This window comes from Macrosteles quadrilineatus, unplaced genomic scaffold (genome assembly GCF_028750875.1).
Source record: "Macrosteles quadrilineatus isolate MER2022 unplaced genomic scaffold, UCM_ALF_1.0 Scaffold_2__2_contigs__length_208266976, whole genome shotgun sequence".
Lineage (NCBI taxonomy): Eukaryota > Metazoa > Arthropoda > Insecta > Hemiptera > Cicadellidae > Macrosteles > Macrosteles quadrilineatus.
The window spans coordinates 26,704,946-26,719,320 of NW_026542595.1; positions in this window are offsets into that span (position 1 = coordinate 26,704,946).

Consider the following 14,375-nt stretch of genomic DNA (forward strand, 5'->3'; position numbering starts at 1 on the left):
ACTAAGGCTATAAGGTAAAATTCTTGGTCATCGTTTAAGGTCGTTAACCAAACAAAAATATAGGCATATGCCAGTTTAAAATAAAGCGTAGAGTGTGGAAATTTGTCGAAAATTATTGGTGTGAATGATTTCTCTAAGGGCTCTGCCCCTCAGGCCATTTTCCTAAGGGCCCCGTTTTTACATGCTTTCAAGGTTTTCATTCTTTAACACACTAATAAAATGCTGGTCAATGTAATTAATAGTTTATTATTTACCGTTTATAATTTAATTAATAGTTTATTATTATTATTTAGTTTATGTTTAGTTTTTCAGTTTATTATTATGTTATTGCTATTTATTACGTTGTTTATTATTATTTATTATTACGTGTCCTTTATGACACTGCTCCCTACAACAGTCAAGGACTTACCCTCGACACTGCTAGATGACTGCTAGATACTGCTAGGTCAGTGACTGTACAAGTGTACAGTGTGCACCACACACCCAGTCACTAGTCACGACAACAGTAACAGTTTTCCTACGTGTCCTTGACACTGCTCCCTACAACAGTCAAGGACTTACCCTCGACACTGCTAGATGACTGCTAGATACTGCTAGGTCAGTGACTGTACAAGTGTACAGTGTGCACCACACACCCAGTCACTAGTCACGACAACAGTAACAGTTTTCCTACGTGTCCTTGACACTGCTCCCTACAACAGTCAAGGACTTATACTCGACACTGCTAGACGACTGCTAGGTCAGTGACTGTACAGTGTACAGTGTGCACCACACCCAGTCACTAGTCACGACAACAGTAAGAGATCTCCTACTTGTCCTTGACACTGCTCCTACAACAGTCAAGGACTTATACTCGACACTGCTAGACGACTGCTAGGTAAGTGACTGTACAGTGTACAGTGTGCACCACACCCAGTCACTAGTCACGACAACAGTAAGAGATCTCCTACTTGTCCTTGACACTGCTCCTACAACAGTCAAGGACTTATACTCGACACTGCTAGACGACTGCTAGGTAAGTGACTGTACAGTGTACAGTGTGCACCACACCCAGTCACTAGTCACGACAACAGTAAGAGATCTGCTACTTGTCCTTGACACTGCTCCTACAACAGTCAAGGACTTATACTCGACACTGCTAGACGACTGCTAGGTAAGTGACTGTACAAGTGTACAGTGTGCACCACACCCAGTCACTAGTCACGACAACAGTAAGAGATCTGCTACTTGTCCTTGACACTGCTCCTACAACAGTCAAGGACTTATACTCGACACTGCTAGACGACTGCTAGGTCAGTGACTGTACAGTGTACAGTGTGCACCACACCCAGTCACTAGTCACGACAACAGTAAGAGATCTCCTACTTGTCCTTGACACTGCTCCTACAACAGTCAAGGACTTATACTCGACACTGCTAGACGACTGCTAGGTCAGTGACTGTACAGTGTACAGTGTGCACCACACCCAGTCACTAGTCACGACAACAGTAAGAGATCTCCTACTTGTCCTTGACACTGCTCCTACAACAGTCAAGGACTTATACTCGACACTGCTAGACGACTGCTAGATACTGCTAGGTCAGTGACTGTACAAGTGTACAGTGTGCACCACACCCAGTCACTAGTCACGACAACAGTAAGAGATCTGCTACTTGTCCTTGACACTGCTCCTACAACAGTCAAGGACTTATACTCGACACTGCTAGACGACTGCTAGGTCAGTGACTGTACAGTGTACAGTGTGCACCACACCCAGTCACTAGTCACGACAACAGTAAGAGATCTCCTACTTGTCCTTGACACTGCTCCTACAACAGTCAAGGACTTATACTCGACACTGCTAGATGACTGCTAGATACTGCTAGGTCAGTGACTGTACAAGTGTACAGTGTGCACCACACCCAGTCACTAGTCACGACAACAGTAAGAGATCTGCTACTTGTCCTTGACACTGCTCCTACAACAGTCAAGGACTTATACTCGACACTGCTAGACGACTGCTAGGTCAGTGACTGTACAGTGTACAGTGTGCACCACACCCAGTCACTAGTCACGACAACAGTAAGAGATCTCCTACTTGTCCTTGACACTGCTCCTACAACAGTCAAGGACTTATACTCGACACTGCTAGACGACTGCTAGGTCAGTGACTGTACAGTGTACAGTGTGCACCACACCCAGTCACTAGTCACGACAACAGTAAGAGATCTCCTACTTGTCCTTGACACTGCTCCTACAACAGTCAAGGACTTATACTCGACACTGCTAGACGACTGCTAGGTCAGTGACTGTACAGTGTACAGTGTGCACCACACCCAGTCACTAGTCACGACAACAGTAACAGTTTTCCTACGTGTCCTTGACACTGCTCCTACAACAGTCAAGGACTTATACTCGACACTGCTAGATGACTGCTAGGTCAGTGACTGTACAAGTGTACAGTGTGCACCACACACCCAGTCACTAGTCACGACAACAGTAACAGTTTTCCTACGTGTCCTTGACACTGCTCCTACAACAGTCAAGGACTTATACTCGACACTGCTAGATGACTGCTAGGTCAGTGACTGTACAAGTGTACAGTGTGCACCACACCCAGTCACTAGTCACGACAACAGTAAGAGATCTCCTACTTGTCCTTGACACTGCTCCTACAACAGTCAAGGACTTATACTCGACACTGCTAGACGACTGCTAGGTAAGTGACTGTACAGTGTACAGTGTGCACCACACCCAGTCACTAGTCACGACAACAGTAAGAGATCTGCTACTTGTCCTTGACACTGCTCCCTACATAAGTCAAGGACTTATACTCGACACTGCTAGACGACTGCTAGGTCAGTGACTGTACAGTGTACAGTGTGCACCACACCCAGTCACTAGTCACGACAACAGTAAGAGATCTCCTACTTGTCCTTGACACTGCTCCTACAACAGTCAAGGACTTATACTCGACACTGCTAGACGACTGCTAGGTAAGTGACTGTACAAGTGTACAGTGTGCACCACACCCAGTCACTAGTCACGACAACAGTAACAGTTTTCCTACGTGTCCTTGACACTGCTCCCTACAACAGTCAAGGACTTATCCGCCGTAGCGCTCCTGCTTTCTTCTAGCACCCTGGCGTTAAATACACGGTGTCAATTTTCAATAATAAATTGAAGCTTTTAGATGCCCATATTAAATTTTAAATATTGAGTTAATTGTTCACTTTTATTGAGTTAATTATTTTATGATAAACTATGAACTACTAGAGGGAATCCTGTAAAGCTTACAGAATATGGAAGATTAGATAGCGGTAAATCAACTGCAAGTAACTAAAACTTATTTAGGTTTTCAAGTGATTAGCACTATTATTATTTTCGGTTTTATTCCAACCAATGAAAATATTATAGCAATGATAAAAACCAAATACAAATAACTAGGTAGTAGTAAATACCACCAGAAATATACAGCACGATTGATATGACTCTTTTTGACTGGACAAAAATGTTTTAAAGAGGGAGAACTGAACCGCATGATTTAAGCCTCAATGAGAATGTTGATTGGGTGATTTAGAGAGTTTGAGACGGATTTTGAGGTGCAAATAATATGATTTCATCCAAATTACCCTTTGAATTCAAGCGACTATAATTTCCTTTGCGTCTTGCTTTCGCACTCGCCATTATAAGGCGCAAGAGCAGTCCCTGACTATAGCCGGTTTAAATTTAAAATGCATGCTTTTCACACTGACAGCAGTGACAGCTGTATGTTGTGTGATCACGTGTTGGTAGGTACGTTAAAAAACTTATATATTACACACCACTACATATGATACACCTAATGAAAAAACAAAAAACATTGTTTATCCACTGGCAATTGAGTAAAATAAATATTCAATTTTTGATTTTGGTATACACTTTTATTATTTATCGTTAAGAAAAGAAAACCATTTAAAATAATAGTTTGTTAGAGCAGCCGGGTAACTGCTGGTATAATATAAAACATATTTTGATTGGATCTTAAAAAACTGCATCTAAACTTTTAACAGATTGTAAAAAATGTTTCTGATAATTATCCTGTAAAGTTGCAATAACTATTTTACCCAGCCCTATATACCAACAAGCAGAAAATATAATTAAAAAACATGCCAAAGAAAGATAATCATTACCCATGTTTTCATGTCTGTTCAGGAACTGTTTTATTCCTGTAGATCTATGAACCCCTACAGCTTCTAAACTGTTTTAAACTTTCTATTCTCTCTCCGGCTCGTATCAGGAACAAGATAGACAATGCAGAACTTGAACCACGTCAGACCAGAAACACCCATTATTTATTTTCATATTAGAAAATTACTAATATGTCAAAATAATTTTAAGATTTTTAATACTTAAACGCAAGGTTGTTAAGCAGTAAGTTTCAACTTTAGTTGATACTGGTTATTACTTGTATCGGGCAGAAGGCTAGTTCTCTACGAGATTTTTAAAGATTGCCTCTTCAAGATTGAACGACACGAATGATCAACACAATAGGACCAATAAGTAAACAGTAGGAACCAGCAAAACTTTACCTTGCGGTACTTATATTAATTGCTTGCGTGTGAAAGTTGGTTTTATAAATTCTCTTCGCTCCATCACTGCCCATATGACTAACGATACCACATACCAGTCGTATTAAGGCAGCCATTGCTTGGATAAACGTCTTCATTAAACTCATAGGATGTTCTACAAACACGATATTAACAATGGCTTAGTGCCGTTGATAAAAACTCTCTCTGTAGACAAAGGTTTTACTTTAAGTATTTCTGAAAACCAATTTTTTTTTTTTATTGAACCTGATAATTTTGCAATTATGATAAAATGGTCGCACTACAGACAACGATGTTAAACATGCAAACAACAACCCAGATGCTTTGACGGGTGTCAAAGATAGTCCACCCCTAACCGGTTCTTATTTAAAAAAATCTAACTGTATGAGTAAATCTAAAAGGTACTATGTTTGAATGAATGTAGTATGAAGGTAGTAATGAGTAAATAGTAAGGGTAGTTGAATTAATGAAGGTGGTATGTGTATTTATTGCACACGAAACATGATTGTTCAGAACTTTGTGAATCTGCTCAGAACTTTCGTAATTTGAGCACGAACAGAATCGCCTAGCGAAAATACATTATACAAAATTCGTATAGGCATTATCTCAGGCATGGGGTGGCGGAATTGTACCCCCTGCTGGTTTGTGACGTCACGATGACGTCTCATTTTCTCGACCAAAACGGCGTGTACGGGCTGGAATTGTACCCCCCTCATAAAACTTTGATATTTTTATGCACGAGTGGTTTGATTAAATCCACTGGCATCTAAAAACTGTACGGACCGGAATTGTACCCCCCTGGAATTGTACCTGTTTAGATATTTAATATTCTATGCTTTTAAAATAACATATGATTCTTCATGTTTATCTTACATCTGTTTACAAATAAGTTGTTGTTATGTTTTTGAGAATAGAAACTTGTCAAATGATTCTCCTTCAGATTGTCTGCATGTGACAAATTTAAAAACATCCATAATTTCATTCTTTTTTGGCAAACAATAATTTCCCAGAACATTCATGATGGATTCTATACTTTCATCAGTGACATTTGTAACTAAAGAATTGTACAGCTGTAAAGCTTCTTTACCCATCAAATTCTTCAATCGTGCCACTTTTACAGGATTGGGTTTCTTCATTGTCTCTGTGGCTATAAAGTAGTTTTCAACGTCTTCCTTGAATTGCTTGAAATTTTCTGGCATATTGCCTATTAAAGATAACTTATATGGCTTATTGAATTCTCTAGCTAACTTAAGGCATCGTGCAAAGATTTGTGATTTCAAAGATCAAGAGTCTAAACTAATGAAAGCACAGATAGCACTTGGAATTTTTTTCGAGAAACCCAGGAACGTTTGTTAAGGGATGATGCATCAATAGACAAAATTATTGAATATTGCAAGAGTATTGAGCTTGCTGAAAATAATCTGAAGATTATAAACAAAGAAAACGACCGGGTTCCTTTTTTCAGTACTGACCAGATAAAGCCAAAATCATATAACATTTCCGAACACCAATGTAGGAAATGTGGAAGGAATCACGACTATAACCAGACCTGTCCTGCATTAGGCAAATTTTGTAATTGGTGCAAGAAGCCAAACCATTTCAGCAACGTCTGTTTGAAGAAACGTGCTCCAGCAACAAGGCAGAAGAAAGACAAACCTCAACCTTTGTATAATATTGATGAAAAACAACAAGAGGCTGAAGAAAACAAGGCTGAATTGATTGACTCTGTACACTTGGTAAACGCCGTCAAACAAAAGGTATGGTTCAAAAACTTACTGATAGACAATACCTTACGTGTCAATTTCAAACTTGATACGGGTGCTGAGGTGAATGTAATACCTTATGATATCATTAAGAACTCTAGCTTATCATATAAACTAAGAAAAAGTAAGGTACGACTAGAAGCATATGGTGGCTTTAAGATAATACCTTTGGGAGAGATTACTGTTCAAGTAGAAACGAATGAGAAATTAGATATAATGGATTGTATTGTAGTAAAAGGCATGTTGTCAGCTATCATAATCTGTGGAATCCCAAATCTTCCAAATATTTGGACTAAAGCATTCTTCACGAATAAACTGTTTTTACTATTCATTTTGGAGACCCATAATTATCAACCGACTGCATGAGACCCATCTTGGGGAAAGGAAAATGAATTCAATTGTCTCAAATTTCTATTACTGGCCCGGAGTAAGAGCAGTTTTGAAGAACATTGTTGACAGATGTAATATTTGTCAGAAATATAGAAGATCAAACATCAAAGATCCACTCATTTGCCACGAGATACCTAATGTTCCTTTCTTGAAAGTTTCTGCAGACATTGCTGAATGTGCTGGGAAGGTATACTTGATACTTGTTGACTTCTACTCTAGATGGTTAGAGGTGGTCAAAATGAATAGTAAAAACAGTTTATCCGTGAAGAATGCTTTAGTCCAAATATTTGGAAGATTTGGGATTCCACAGATTATGATAGCTGACAACATGCCTTTTGATTCTTACGAACTAAGAGAATTCGCAAAGGAGTGGAATTTTAAAATACAAACTACAAGTCCTAACTATCCTCAAGCCAATGGCTTAGCAGAAAAAGCTGTAGGTATTGCTAAAAAACTTATAAAAACGTCCTCAGAATCAGGATCAGATCTAAATTTGAGCCTACTTAACTACAGAAACAGTGTTGTTGCAGGACTTGATTATTCTCCAGCTCAGTTACTAATGGGGAGGGTATTAAGATCAAAATTACCTCTTCCAAATCACAGATTAGAGCCAAAGATAATTCATCAAGATATAGCAGATCAAATGCAGACAAAAAGAATCAATCAAAAATCTTATTATGATAAGACGACAAAACAAGAAACAGTATATAATGAAAAGGATCCCATTTATGTACAAGATGTTCGGACCAAGAACTGGGAACCAGTTATCATAGTAAAAGTTGGTGAAACTCCAAGATCATACGTAGTGCAATATAAAAATGGAAAACAATTCAGAAGAAACTCATTTTTCATAAGAAAAAGAAAAATTGAATTTGTCAAAGGGGAAGATGTTTAGATATTTAATATTCTATGCTTTTAAAATAACATATGATTCTTCATGTTTATCTTACATCTGTTTACAAATAAGTTGTTGTTATGTTTTTGAGAATAGAAACTTTTACTGTTACTAAAAAATGTCTCCTTTATTTAAAACTAATTAATAAAAACTAAACAGTACCCCCTCAGTTAGAACTCACTTTTATTTGACCAGTGTACGGGGTGGAATTGTACCCCCCTGAAATTGTACCCCCCGTCAGTCTAGCCCTTCTTATAGGACCGGAATTGTACCCCCCCCCATTTAACCGACCTGCTTGTCTATTATGATTACCAACAAAAATCAAAACAATAGTTATGTTGGATATTAGAGGGGAATCACACGAATGTGAACTGAAGCACTGTTATCCGACACCTAATGAATTGCTTGTATATATATGCCTATTGTATATATATTGCTTGTAGGATATTCTAAGAAACTGCAAATTAAGGCCATTCAGAGAAACGTGCGAGAGGCCTAACAGACTTCTTTGTACGTTATTCATTAATATTTTCTTAACCTTCCCAAGTACTAACTGTTCATGGGTTAGCTTAAATTCACAAAGGTCAAAACTTTGACAAACTGTGAACTACTTTGTACCAGATACCTACATTCGGGACCACGTAAGTTTGTAGTTGAGGGAGAAGCCTATTTACCATATGGTTTTGAATGGACCAATGAGAACCATGCGGTGTTGCCAAATCTAATGTTGTAAATAACTGCTTTAAGATAATCATTGAATATTACAATAATTAAGGTTTATTATAAAACCATTGTGTAATGAGTACGCAGTGCGGGAATTCAGTGCATTTTTGAGACCAAATCGGTTCTGAGATGACCGGAAACACTGTCACTCACTTACTTGTGAGCGATTTGTTGGTTTACGAAGAATCATTACCGAAGGTCATGGCTCTTACAATAATCCCTATATCTTCGGGCCTGCATTGTTGTTTGATTAATAGCCTCTTAAAAAAAGCGTTGACCTATGATGTGTACTGTGATTGTGGCTTCGTCTTGTGTATTTACAAAAATTGAAGGAGATTAAAAGTTAAGTTTTATGATCAGGTTTTATGTTATTATATAATAGTGTATAAAAAGTATTACAGTAAAAACAAACTAGGCAATAATGCATTCAAGTTGTTTAAAGAAAATTTATAAAATATGCATACAGCCCGAGGCGAAGTAAAGTGGCGAAGCCAGATTTTTGGATAATCTCTTCGCAATTATAGTTCCTTGGTACAATCACTATATTCTGTACAGGTTTGAAAATCCAACATATGTCATTGTAGAAGGCATTCTCTACTACTTCATTTTCATAATACCAATTAAGTTTATCGAGTGGGTGGGGGGTACAATTTCAGCCCGTACACAAGCCAAGCTAGCTGTCCAAGAGGGGGGGTACAATTCCGGGGGGTACAATTCCACCCCGTACACATTTGGCTTTCTGATGTGGGGTACAATTCCAGGGGGGTACAATTCCACCCCGTACGTAAATATTTTTATGTTGGCAGGGGGTACAATTCCGGGGGATACAATTCCAGGGGGGTACAATTCCGGGCCGTACATCTCCTGCTCTTTTTAATATCTAATATAATTATCCGGTCCACTGATCACTTGCCCACATTAAATAGATTAGATTTCGTTAAAATCAAAGTGTACGGGGTGGAATTGTACCCCCTGTGGGCGTGACGTCAAAATGACGTCAACGATCGCCGGGGGTACAATTCCAGGGGGGTACAATTCCGGCGACCCTCAGGCATTGCCTTAATTTCATACATGGAGTGTGACAGACATTTTGTATGATTTAAGTCTCCTCTGTAGGAAGGGGGAATCAGAAACTTACTGTTCGCAGAAGTTGAATATAATAAACTACATTAATTTGAAAATGTGATTGCGATCGGAAAACGAGACACCTACAACAGTTTTGGATTAAATGAAGAGGTAAATTAGGTACATTATATGGACAAACAAGAATCTACATATTTCATTAATAATGTGATGTCCTGGCCACAGAGTGAAAAAGGCAAGAGTCTGAGCGTAGATTACACGTTTACGCTATAATTTAGATGCATTTTTGATCTTCTAAAATTGTATGTAGGATCTCAAGAAAAACATTCAAAACCAGGGCCACTTGATTGAAATAAACACAGATCCAGTGTAGAAAAGCATCGAGTAGATGAGTCGAACACTAGTCAACTAATACTTATATGCAATATTTTAACGAAAATCAGCAACTGATCCGCACTTAGCAATGGCAATACTGTTGTATGAATGTTCTGATCCACTGGTACTGTGGGCTGGGGCGACCGAGTGTCGAGTAATGACAGAGAACAACCACAGATCGTACGATAGTCGCCGATCCACCGTGACAAGTGGAATGCGTTCGTAATTATATGTAGGAATGCGGCCGTAACACTAATCCAGGTCCTCCATATGGACTTCCCGGACTCACTTTCTGGACTCAGCTGATCCATTTGGGACTCTGCCAGATATTTAGTGGGGAGTATCGGGTTGTGACCAGTGGAACACTATCCGGACTGCCGGGAATTAATGGTGTGGGGCAAGCTTTCGGAAGTGAATCATTTACAGGTCAAGAAATACGGTTAATATCTCTACCTAAACCTGCGTTGATAGTTCATTACACGATGCAAGAAACCCTGTTGCTAGCAATGATCTTTGATGCCTGCACAAAGGCTATTTCACCCTATTTCTATTTCTAATTTTGTAGGCTGTAGCAGCGAGAATGTAGATTTGGGTGTAAACTTTGATCACGATTACATTTATCCAATTGGCATCCATCTAAAGTTAATAAAGTTAATATGTTAATAAGAAAAGTTAGTTTATTTTTCCTTCTTATTCAAAACACTATTTTATCTAGTTGTTGTTCTCAATTTTCTTTGCACCTTAGTCTCGCAAATACTCGTGTCTTATTCTCTACTCTATGTGTGCCGAATTCGGTATACTCGATTTAGAACAAAAGATCAAACCAAAATCTCAAATGCAACTTTCTTTTTAATGCTTACGGCAAAGGTAGGTTTCACTGTGCCTTTGTGATGATACGATACATCAATACACTGAGGTCAGTGCCGCCCCAGCACCCCGAGCTAACCCGGTTGTCTGGTCGCCCTCGCTGTACCGACGATGGTATCTAGGGAGTTGCCCCGCGGTCACCACTCAGCAGTGCGATCACTGTGTTTACAGTAGATGTGGTGACTCACCAGGCGTGTGTTATGGTCTACCTCAGCACACTTTATAGTAGGTAATGACACTGTTGATCTTGGACGGGTGGGTCTGGGACTTTCTTAAAAGTGTTTTGGTCCTAAATACACAACAACCGTTGTACTCTCTCTTCTGCCGAGGCACATCTCCACTCTCTAGTTCAAGGCTTGGAACTTTATTGGACAAACCCCTCAAGAAAATTTCCCAAATTGGGTGATAAACAGAGAATGTATGGGTTCTGTGTAAAACACACAAGTCTACTTGACCAGGGCAGCTCAGCAGTAGTAGCATTTACTAGTCATTGGTGGTGCAGTAGTGTCTTAGCCTGATAGCCAGATACTGCTGGTTTGGGACTGGGACCATCCCCATGTGCTGTCTTATTACTGCAGTTGCAAATGTCTTGAATATTTACTATTCTATTAGTTATACTTCAACTATACCTACTTCACTTGTTTAGATTATTAAGTTGATAGTGATAGTCAGTTAAAATTAAAAAGGAAGATTATAATCGATCAGAACCAAACGTGATGCATTGGAAGCTTTCCGCATACGCCAACTTAGTATTTCTAGTGTCTACACCAGAGGTATTTTGGATGCAAATAACGTAAAGGCTTTTCAGATATTTATGAAGGTTTTTTTATAGCTAAGACAGTGATCAAACCCGTCCCTCCCGTGCCGTAGTCCTTGATGCTAACACACCCCTGCACTCAGGCAACACTACGAAGTTTTATCATAGCTTCGTTTGTTTCGTGATGTTTCAATCCAGGGAGCTGAAACCCCACCGGACTGAGGCTGTACTAGGGAAATGTCCTCTTCAGCCTGCAAAACACAAACTTTCAACTATAGCTTAGCTGTACGTTCCTACGCTATGACGATTTGTCATGAAACTATCTCGACGTACCGGTATCACAAGTGAAGATAGTTCTCGGCAGAAGCTGAGAGCCATTGTTCTAGTATCCTGTGGTGTAATGTGTTGAGCTCAACTGATCAGTAACCACAGCCACGCCTCTCCAGAAGAAAGTGAATCCTTGACCCTGTCTGTGGTCTGCGTCTGGGGGACATCCTCTATCATTCACTATCACAGGACATGGTCGCAGGATGTCTCCAAGGATCGGCCTACTTGTCTCTGCTCCTGCTCTCCAATTGTTCTTTCACTTTCCTTATTAGACGGTTGCATTAATGAACATGCCTTCATCAAATGATAGACCAGTCCCGGCACTGCGGTCCGACGAGAGAGCAGAAAGTGGTCTACTCGCCACTTCCATACTGGTTACGGCCGAAAGCGATAGTTGGAGTTTTTATCATATTTGAAAAAGCACAGTTTCTTAAAAGGATAACGGTCCTCTAAACCTCTCAACTTTTGTGAATGATTCGGTGATCTTGAATGCGCCCTCTCGCACCAAAGTCCGAGACGGCTAACAGTTTCCTTCGACCGGTACAGTACAGCTTAGACCGATACAGTCTTTACTGCAATATTATTGACAGGCTTTTAAATGCATATTATTTTTAAGCGAAACTCGATTCGTGGTTACTTTCTCAAAAGTATTTATTTAAAAGCCTGCTCCACTCATATTGCAAGCAGACAACTACATTGTATACCTAGTAGGTGTATGATAGTGTTTTATTACGATAGCACGTTTATTTGTTTTATTTGAGTAGGTAAGTGTGTGTTTACAGTATCAAGCTATCTTTGCACGTACTTTGTAGGGTAAAATATTGTAATTGGGCGATATCAGAATATGATATTTTAGCAGATTTTGAGTCGTCTGTTAGAATTCCATAATGATGAGTGAACATAACCGAGTCAAGGCACAGTTTGAAAACGGCATCGACACATCCGTAGGTCAATTTGAGTCCGTTACCAATCAGGAGGTAGCAAAACCGAGAAAACATTCCAATTGGTAATGGCGACCACCAAAACTTGTTGATGACACGCTTGCAGTTAGGCTGGGCGGGTCCGTGTCGCCTACTTCCACCTTCCACCTTCCATCCGAGTCCCAAAACTTCCACCTCCGTCTCTGTCCAGAACAGGATCGGCCGGTCCATCGCGTTTCAGTTATAATTAATGTTTATTTCTTCATTTTCATGGTCGCAGATCCTGTCCGTTCTCTACATTTGAGTCCCTGTACCTAATACTAAGCAGTAAAACGTTAGTACTCTATTTCAAAACCAAAGTAATAGATACTGTATGTATATACAAGAAATCATACTTCAGCTTAGTGTTCCCAAATAACTAACTTTTCATATTTGATGTATAATAGTAACACTCTATTGAAGAGGTATGTGGTAAGTTTATTTTTGTAAGTATTTGAATAAAATAGAAACTTTATTATAAGATTGATCCATTATTATAATTTTAGTGCGTCATTAGATTAGCTAAATCTAAACTATTATCAATGGTCACTTGAAAGTAAGTTAGCACATCCTTTTAAAGTTTGTTGCAAAATTTTACTTTAAAATATACTAATGCAGGCAGAGGTATAATAGGCAAAGTATATTTTCGAATATGGCAATGCAAACCTAGCAGACTTAAAAGAGTCCAAATTTATTCATCTTCTAAACGTTAACAAGATTAATGACACATGAATTACTTCTTGTTCTTGTTACATATGAATCGATGTTACAAGTCAAGGTAAAGTCTCAAAATACAAAATTTCTCATTTTATACGTAACCTTCATTACGTGTGTAACAAACAGATTTCCCCTTTCGATGGAAATTAATATTCGCAAGTGCAGTGTGGAAGGGTAGACCATTCCATATATATTCACATGTTCCATTCAGGCTAAATATGATTTTGTTCAATATTAAATGAGAATTAGTCAAACATACAAAGGCACAACATTTCTTTATAATTTAAAGTACGTAGTTTGAGTCTACAGTTTACACCGGACTACCGTAGGCCTACTTGTGGTAGTATGTAGTCTGCGCGTGTCTGAGTCAGTACAATTATGACTCTCTACACAACGCTCTACTCCAGTAGTCTGTAGTCCTCTGCACGCTACTCCTAGGGTAATGATGCCCGCCAGCTACCTGACACTTAACACAACATAACTGTATTGGCCGGACCTTAGTCACAGTTAGAAATTGTTGATTTCAAACATTACATGAGTTGATAGCTTGGATTTTAGTCAGTACTAGCTTTTGTACTCGTGCTTTGCAACGGGAAGAGGATATGAAATAGAAACATTTTGATCTTTTCGTCTGTTGCATAACATACAGTACAACAATAATATACAGTACACATCCGCCAACGCTTCTGCAAACAAAATTCAACCCTAATGGTCTTTGTGCTCAATGCGGAAAGGGACCAGGTTTCTGCACTGTACATAACAACAGGCCTAATGAGAGTTTTGTATAGCTTCATCTTTGTCTTGGGGGTCATCAGATTGGATTTGATGTTAGCATAATATGCTCTGTTACCAGCCATGATTCAGTTTGTGATTTCTTGCACAACAGTGTTTTTGCTATTCAGCTCTGCCCCAAAGTAAACAAACCTATCCACACCCTTAACACATTTGTTT